We start from the raw sequence: 9,652 nt of genomic DNA on the forward strand, positions 1-9,652 counted from the left end.
ATACCACAGAATGTTTGAGCAAAAACAATTAAAACCAGGCCTGAGGGCCACAGAATCTGGTTGCTGCAGAAGACTTCCAACCTGGATTCCAGCCCCATACGGTTGATCTAATGCATTTTAAAATAGGAGGCCAAATCAAATAAACTCACACTCATTACCCTAATCCTCACCAGAACCACCAAGCAAACCTCTGTAGAATCCAGCTGCTGCAGATGACATTTAAATTAGATTAGCTGATAGGTACTTGATGCTGAGCCCTCCAGTTGGCAAAACAAAGGAGGAGGAACAGTTGCAAGCAGAAATTTGTTATTGAAATGCAGAATGTGCGAAGCATAAAGGTAAAATGAATATTGTTAAGAGGAAAACGAAATGCATGAATATTATGCTCCAAATAGGCATTGAAGAAATGAGATGGAGTGACATGAAACATTTTGAATCAGACAATATTATGATCTACTATGGTGGAAATGAAAAGATGAGCAAAATGGGGTTGTATTAGTAGTTAAAAAGACCATTTCCACATCCATCTTGAAATGCAATGTTTTAAGTGACAGGATCCATACACATACAAGGAAGACTTGCCAATACCACCCTCATTCAAATATATGCACCAATAACCAGAGGCAAAGAAAAGAAAATAGATGATTCTACAACTTTTGCAGTCAGAAATTGATCAAATATGGAACCAGGATGCATTAATAATAATGGATGACAGGAATGTGATAGTTGTGAATGGAGAAGAAGATAGTAGTCAGAAAATATGAGCTTGGTCACAGAAACGAGGCTGGAGATAAAATAATAGAATTTTGTATAGTCGAAGATTTATTCATCGCAAATACATTTTATGAAACATGTAAACACAGACTATATACATGCACCTTGCCTGATGGTCTTCACAGGAATAAGATTGACTAGTCTTCAATATGCATTGAAGCTCAACATCAAGAAGACAAAGATTCTCACCACAGGGCCAATAGGCGGCAGCACATTAGATGGAGACAAGATTGAGGTCGTTAAAAATTATAGATCCAAAATCAACACTCTTAACACGAGCAGTCAGGAAATCAAAAGATGAATTGCATTGGGAAAATCTGCTGTCAAGGACCTCTCCAGAGTGTTGAAGAGCAACGATGTCAGTCTAGATACAAAGGTGCACCTAATTCAGGCCATGGCCTTCTCAATTACTTGTTATACTTCAGAGAGTTGGACAATAACTAAGGTTGACAGAAGAAGAATCTATTCCTTCTAGTTGTGGTGCCGGAGAAAATTCTTAAACATATAATAGACTGAACATAAGATGGACTGCCAAGAAAATAAATTGGTCTGTCTTGGAGAGGGTGAAACCAAGTATCTCCTGAGAGGCTAGGGTTATTTGGGGCATGTGGTCAAGAGGGATCAGTCCTTGGAACAGGACATCATGCTCTGAAGGGTCGGTAGACAGCACAAGAGAGGGAGACCCGAGATGAGGTGGATTGATACATTAACTGTGGCAATGAGGGTTGATGATACGGAGTTAGTGAGGCTGACTCAGCACAAGGAAGGGTTCAGAGCTGCTGTACATAGGGTTGCTATACATCGCAGGTGGCTCAATGGCACATAAAATAACATACTATGGCAGGTTTGGAAGCAGGAGTGACACTTACTTTAACATGCCTCTGGAAACTCTATGAATTTGGATAAATTTTGGTAATTGCAGAGGGGCTTCAGGTCTTTTGTTCATAGGGTCTCTCTGAGTCATGCTTGACTCAAAGCCAAACAACAGCAACAACATCTGTGAAAATGAATGTTGAAGGTTAATATTCATTGTGAAAACTAGGACATGTGCTGATTGTGGAACATATCTTCAACTACTCATATGTAAGTTCAAATGGAAACTAAAGACGGTTAAATTAAATCCACAAGAACCAAAGTTTGGTCTTGAGTCCATCTCACCTGAATTCATAAACCATCTCAGGAACAGATTTGAGGACTTGAACACTAATGAGAAAAGGCCAGATGAAATGTGGGAAGATATCAAGAGTATTATCCATGAAGAATACAAAATGTCATTACAAAGAAAATGGAGGAAGAAAAGACCAAGATGGACAATGGAAGAGATTTTGAGTATTGCACCAAAGCCCCAAAAAAATCAAGGGAAAATGAAGAAATCAGGAAGTTAAGGAGCTGAACAGAAGATTTCAAAGGGCAGCTTGGCAAGACAAATCAGCATATTTTAATGAAATGTGCAAAGAGCTAGAGTCAGAAAATCAAAAGGGTTGAACTCGTTCAGCATTTCCTAAGTTAAAGGAACTGAAGAACAAATTCAAGCATCAAGTTGTAATACTTGAGGATGCTATGAGTAGAATATAGAGTGAACCAGAAATCATCAAAAGAAGATGGAAAGAGTACACAGTCACCAAAAAGAACTGGCTGGCACAGAAGTATTTAATGAAATAATTTATGTCCAAGAGGCAATGGTGATGAAGGAAGATGTTCAAGCTATTCTGAAGGAACCAATTGATCTATTTCAACAAACAGATGTGCTCAGCAGGCTGTGTCAAGATCTGAAGGACGATCACCTGGCCAACTGACTGGAAGAGATCTGTATTTACTCTTATTCTAAGAAAAACATGATCTAAAAGAGTATGGAAATTACAGAATAATATCACTAATATCACATGTAGGCAAAATCTTGTTGAAGATTATCCAAAAGTGACTGGAACAGTATATCATTAATGAACTACCAGAAATACAAGCGGTTTTGAAGAAGTTGTGACACTAGAGACATCACTTCTAACATAAAATTAATGTTGGCCAAAAGAAAGCAGAGAGTACCAGATGAATGTCCATCTGTGTTTACTGACTACGAACAGGCATTTTATTGCACAAGTAACAAGTTGTGGCTAACCTTGACAAGAACGGTAATCCTGGAACATCTGACTGTGATTATGTGAAATCTATAATTGGACCAGGAAGCAGTGCTCAGAACACTATAAGTTTCAAAGTCAGGAAAAGAGTGCATCAGGGATGTGTTCTCTCTCTGTAACTTTTCAAACTGTATACAGAACAGATCATTCAATAGGTTGGGCTTTATTATGAGAAACGTGGCATCAGGATTGGAGGAAGACTCATCAACAACCTGCGTCATGCAAACAACATAGCCTTACTTGCCGAAACTGAGGAGAGCCTGACTAATTTATTAGAGAGGGTCAAGGACTGTAGTTTGCAACATGGATTGATGCTCAACATGTTAGATAGAGAAGAAATTGAAATTATTAACAATTTCAGCTTTCTTGGTTCCACAATCAACGCTCTTGTCACCAGCAGTTAGGAAATCAAAAGACAAATTGCATTAGGCAAATCTGTTGTCAGGTGCCTTTCCAGAGTGCTGAAGAACAATGATGTCAGCCTAGAGACTATGTTGTGGCTGATCCAGGCTATAGCCCTCTGATGTAATTACTTGCTATGAATCAGAGATCTGGACAATGACCAAGGATGACAGAAGAATAATTGATGCTTTTGAGTTGTGGTGCCAAAGAAGAGTATTAAACACACCATGGATGTCCAAGAAAAGTAGCAGGCCTGTCCTAGAGAAGGTGAAACTAAGCTGTTCCTCGGACACAAGAATTTCGAGATTCTGTCTCACATACTTTGGGCATGTAGCCAGGGAGAATCAGTCTTTGGAGAAGGATATCATGTTTGGAAGGGATGAGGGACAGTTCATGAGAGGAAAACTATGGATGAGACGGATTGGCAAAATAACTGGTGTAAGAAGAGTAAGTGTGTCAGAGATAATGAGATTAGCTCAGGATAGTTTAGGATTCAGTGCTATTGTTTATAGGGGTGCTATGAGTTGTAGTTGATTCGACGGCATATAACAATAACCACAACAACAAAATCTTAACATTAGGCAATGAATGAATAAGTGCTTTAATAAAATCAGAGAATAGTTAATACTTTTGAATTGTGTTTGTGAAGATCAAGGAATAGACTTCCAAAAAAAGGAAAATACATCTGTTTTGGAAAAACAACAGCCAGAGTGCTTCTTAGAACTAAGGGTAGTGAGAGAGAATTTGTTTCACCTACTTTGAACTTTTTTAACAGGCAGAAGGGATTAGTCCCGGAGAAAGGTATCATGCTCAGTAGAGGGTCACCAAAAAAGAGAAAGATTCTCCACAATATAAGTTGGTACAGTAGCTGCAATAATGGTTCAAGTGATTGTGATGATGGCCAGGATGAAGCACTGTTTCACTCTGTTGTACATAGACCCACCGAGGGTCAGAATACAGTCAATGACACCTGAGAACAAAACCATGTAACCAATATTCTTCACAGGGTGGTCCAAGACAAGCATCATCAATTTGTTAGAAATGCAGAATCCCAGCATCCACCCCTGAACTATTCAATCAGAGCTTGCATTTTAGCAAGACTCTCAGGTCATTTTTATGTATAGTTAAGTATAAAAAAATATAGTACAAAAATATTCTAAGGATTAAATGAGAGAATCCATCTAAGATGCTTAGAATAGTGTTTTGCCCAGAAGAGACTAATACATTTTAGTCATTTCATATTTGATATGTCTTTCATAATTTCATTGAGTTTTTCTCTTTTCAACCTTTCTTCCCCACTGTAACACTCTTTAGAACAGTTACTGATTTCTTTTTCTATCTCTAGTGCCTAGGGTACAACAGCTAACCACTAAGCCACCAGAGCTCCCTGAGGGTTTGTTGTTAGCAGAGGCTATTCCTCTGTGGAGAGTCAGGGGAAGAGAGAAATATCCTCAGCAAGATGAATTAACATAGTAATTGCAGCAGTGGGCTCAAGTAAGTAAGTGAAGATGAGGATGGCGCAGGATAGGGCAAAGCTCAGATCTATTGTTTGTAGGGTGGTTATGAATTGCATTTGATTTGATAGCACTTAATAACAACAAAAACAATGCTAGGGTTAATGTATGGAATATTATATAGGCAGCTGTTGTTGTTGTTGTTATGTGCCGTCGAGTCGTTTGCAACTCACAGAGACCCTATGTACAACAGCCCTAAACCCTGCTCTATCTTGTGCCAATCTCATTGCCTCTGACACACCCATCCCGATTACCCCAGTCACTGAATCAATCCACCTCATAGAGGGTCTTCCCCTCCTGCGCTGTCCCTCTACTCTACCCAGCATAATGTCCCTCTCTAAAGGCCTGTCTCTCCTTACAACATGTCCAAAGTATGTCAGACGAAGCCCCAGAATCCTTGCCTCCAAGGAGCAGCCTGGTTTAACCCTCTCCAGGATGAATCTGTTTGTTTTCTTGGCAGTCCATGGTACATTCAATACTCTTCTCCAGCACCACAGCTCAGAGAGTAAATATTTGATGAAAGTATGTTGATCAAGAAGTATTAAGAACAACATATGGGTGTTTGTGATTCATTTCATAGCCCTGATTCTGTCATTCATTAATCATGAAACATAAGCTGAAGTCTTCAACTCTTATCCTTACCTACTTATCTATAAACGGACCAGAGAGACACATAATTTTGAAATCCCAACTGATACTGTTGTTGTTAGATGTTCTGTTTCATAGCAACTCTATGTACAACAGAACACTGCCCTGACTTGTCCCATTCCTACAATCATTGGTATGTTGGTGTCCACTGTTAAAACTACTGGGCAAATCTATCTTGTTAAGAGTTTTCTTCTTCTTACTTTATGCTCTATTTTGCCACCTATGATGTCCTTTTACAAGGCCTGATGGTACCTCTTGATAATTTGTCCAAAGTAATTGGGTTACCCAATTAGTCTCACCATTCTCCCTTTTAAGGGGCATTCTTGCTGAACTTCTTTGTTCTTCTGGCATATCATAGTATAATAAGATTCTTCACCAACACCATAATTCAAAGACAGCAATTCTTCCATTATCTTCCTTATCCAATGTTTAACTTTCTAAGGCATATGTTGTTGGTTTTGAGTGTCATTGAGTAGTTGTGTGACTCACTGTGACACTATGAACAGATCTGAGCTTTGTCCTATCTTGCATCATCCTTATGATCACTAAATGTTTTAGCCTCTTGTTGCAGCCTCTGTGTCAAGGCATCTTGCTGAAGGTCTTCCTCTTTTTCTCCTATTTTTTACTTTTATCAGCATGATATCTTTCCTCAAGCACTGGCCCCTCCTAACAACATGCCTAAAGTATGTGACAGGAAGTTTTACCACCCTTGCCTCTAAGGAGTATCCTGATTTTTGCTTACTTCAAGACATATCTGATTATTCTCTTGGCAGTCCACAGGCTACAACTAACACAGACTATTTTTCTACAACCGCACAATTCTGTCATCCTTATTCTTTGTCCAACTCTCAGAAGTATAGTAAGTAGTTGAGAAGACTATGGCTTGGATTAGATACATTTTAGGGTTTAAAATGATATCCATGTTCTCTAGTACTATAGAAAGGTGCTTGGCAGGGGATTTTACCTCTGTGATTGAAAAATATTATGCCCTACATCAGGCACATCTTAGTTTTCAAAGAAATATCTTTGCTGAAACTAATCTTGAATTATTTTTATATGTAAATAAATGGTCAAACTCTCATGGATAAGTTTTGTTTGTTTTGTTATTATTTAATTCTATTATGAGACTGAGATTTCTTTATATTTTTAAATGTGTGGGAGAGTAAGAGGAAAATATAGTTTAGATGTTGTTGTTGTTAAGTGCTGTAAGTTGTAGGTGACTCATAGCGATCCTATGAATGAAAGACCTAAAAACTTGTATGATTCTCATCATTTCTCCAAGTTCATAGTGTTTCCAGAAGCAAGGTCTTTGGAAGTGGATGCCATTCCTGCTTCCAAGCATGTTTGAATCAGAAAGCTCCACCAAACACTGTCCACCGTGGATAACCATTATTGCATTTGACACATCAGGGTCACAGTGTTTGGCATCACAGCCACCACAAGTTACCCCTGTACAGCAAATGGACAGACCACTACTATACCACTTAGAAGAATGTTTGACCAAAACAATTAAAACCAGGCCTGAGGACCACAGATTAAAATCATCCACCTTTGGCTTGGTAGCGTCACTTTCTATCCACTAGCCCAACAGAGCTCTCTCGTTGTTATTATTATTAAGTGTCATCAAGTCTTAGACAACTTCATAGCAACCCTAGGAACAAAAGACCTGAACACTTGTATAAATGTCATTTCTCCACATTCATAGTTTCCAGAGACAAGTTGTTTTGGAAGTAGATGCCACTCCTACTTCCAAGCTTGTTTTAATTGGGGAGCTCCACCAAACACTGATAGTTTATATACTTCTGTGCAAATTAAAGCTTCTGACAAGGTAAAGTATCTCTCAGCTATCACCTAAAACTTCAAAGCACGATAGACCTGAAAACTAAAGTACTGCCTCTGTTGAAGGTGATGGGGGGAAAATGTGAACAAAATGGTGATATTTACATAACAATAAACATAATAAAATGATTAAATTGAAAGCTTTTTAGAGGCAAGGCATTGCACTGCAATTCCAAGGCAGGTGGTTCAAATCTACCAGCTTCTCTGTGGAGGAAAGATAGGAAGTTTCCTCCTGTGCAATTATCTGCCTCTGAATATCTACTAGAGGGTCGGCTATGGTTCAATTCTGACTCAACAGTACACAACAACAATAACATAAATGTGATATGTGCCAGAGACTCAGAACCTATTCATAGTTGACTCTTCAGTGAGTTTTCATAGACTGTAAATCACTTGGGATTTGTTCTTTATTGACTATACCAAGGTATTTGACTGTGTGAACCACAAAAAATTGTAGATAACATTGAGAAGAAAGAAAATTCCATAGCATTTAATTGTCTTCATACAAAACCTATATGTAGACCAATATGTTATTCTGCAAACAGAGAAAGGGAATACAGCATGGTTTAATATTAGGAAAGGTGTACATTAGGAAAGCATTGTATACATTTCTCCATATCTATTTCATTTAATATGTATGCTAGCAACAGTGTCTCTCTGGAGACTAAGGTCCGCCTGATACAGGCCATGGTTTTTGCAATCACTTGTTATGCATCAGAGAGTTGGACAATGACTAGGGAGGATAGAAGGAGAATTGATGCCTTTGAGCTGTGGTGCTGGAGAATAGTATTGAATGTACCACGGACTGCCAAGAAAACAAACAGATTCATCCTAGAGAGGGTTAAACCAGGCTGCTCCTTGGAGGCAAGGATTCTGGGGCTTCGCCTGACATACTTTGGACATGTTGTAAGGAGAGACAGGTCTTTAGAGAGGGACATCATGCTGGGTAGAGTGGAGGGACAGCGCAGGAGGGGAAGACCCTCTATGAGGTGGATTGATTCAGTGACTGGGGTACTCGGGATGGGTGTGTCAGAGGCAATGAGATTGGCACAGGATAGAGCAGGGTTTAGGGCTGTTGTACATAGGGTCGCTATGAGTCACAAATGACTCGATGACACATAACAACAACAACAACAACAACAACAACAAACAAATTATCTGAGAAGCTGGATTCTATGAAGAAAAATGTAGCATCAAGATGGCAGAAGACTCATCCATAAACATCATTACGCAAATGATATAAACTTGGTTGCTGAAAATTAGGATGACCTGGAGCACTAGGAACTTGAACACAGTAACCTTCAGTATAGATTGCATCTCAACATCAAGAAGAAAAAGAAATCTTTGCCTCTGGACTGATTGGCAACATCATGATGGATGGATTAAATCCTATGGACTACCAAAAGGAAAAAGAGAATGTATATTCTGAGAGCTTCTTGGAGGAAAAGGTGATGAAGCTTCATCTGCCATATTTTGGCATATTTCTAGTAGCGGTTATTTCTTGGAGAGGGGTATTATGCTTGGAAAGGTGGAGGGGAGGCAAAAGAGAGCAGGACCCTTAACTAAGTGGGTTGAAATAATGACTGCAGCAATCGGTTTGTGTGTATAAGAGATTGTGAGGATGGTATGGGACAGGACAGTGTTCAGATCAGTTGTTTATAGGGTTACTATGAGTCATATTTGACTTGATTGCACCTGAAAGCAATAAATCACATTGAAAGAGTGTCCCCATCTTTCTTCTTCAGTGTAACTGCATGCCTTTGAGTTGGTGATACAAATCTTCCAGAGCTCCCTTTTAAAAATTGTCTGACATCATTGCTCTCCAGAACAATGGAGAGGTCCCTGACAGTAGATTTTCCGAACTTCCAAAATAATAAACAAACGTGTCTTTGAGGAAGTACAGTAAAAATTTTCTTTAGGAGCAAGGACTATGAAATTTCATCTTATATACGCTGGACATATTATCTTTTTCTAGAGAAAGACATCATGCTTGTGAATTAGATGGTCAGTGAAAAAGAGGGAAATTATCAGGTGGATTGACACAGTGGCCGTGACATGGGGCTTAAGCATAGTGGTTATTGTGAGGATGGTATAGGATTGGGCAGGATTTTGTACACAGGGTTGCTGTGTCAGAGTAGACTAGACTGCACCTAACAATTTGATTCTAAAATATGCCCAGGGTTAAGAGATCTGTCAGAAATACTACTTAATAGTATAGTGTTGTTTTTGTTTGCTGTTTACCATCAAGTCGGAACCAACCCACAGCTGACCCTCCAGCAGTTTCTTAGAGGCAGTTAATCACACGGGAGGAGATTTCCCATCCTTCTCCAGCTAAACACTAAT

Source organism: Elephantulus edwardii, unplaced genomic scaffold (assembly GCF_000299155.1).
Source record: "Elephantulus edwardii isolate Elephantulus edwardi_28Jun2011 unplaced genomic scaffold, EleEdw1.0 scaffold00432, whole genome shotgun sequence".
NCBI lineage: Eukaryota > Metazoa > Chordata > Mammalia > Macroscelidea > Macroscelididae > Elephantulus > Elephantulus edwardii.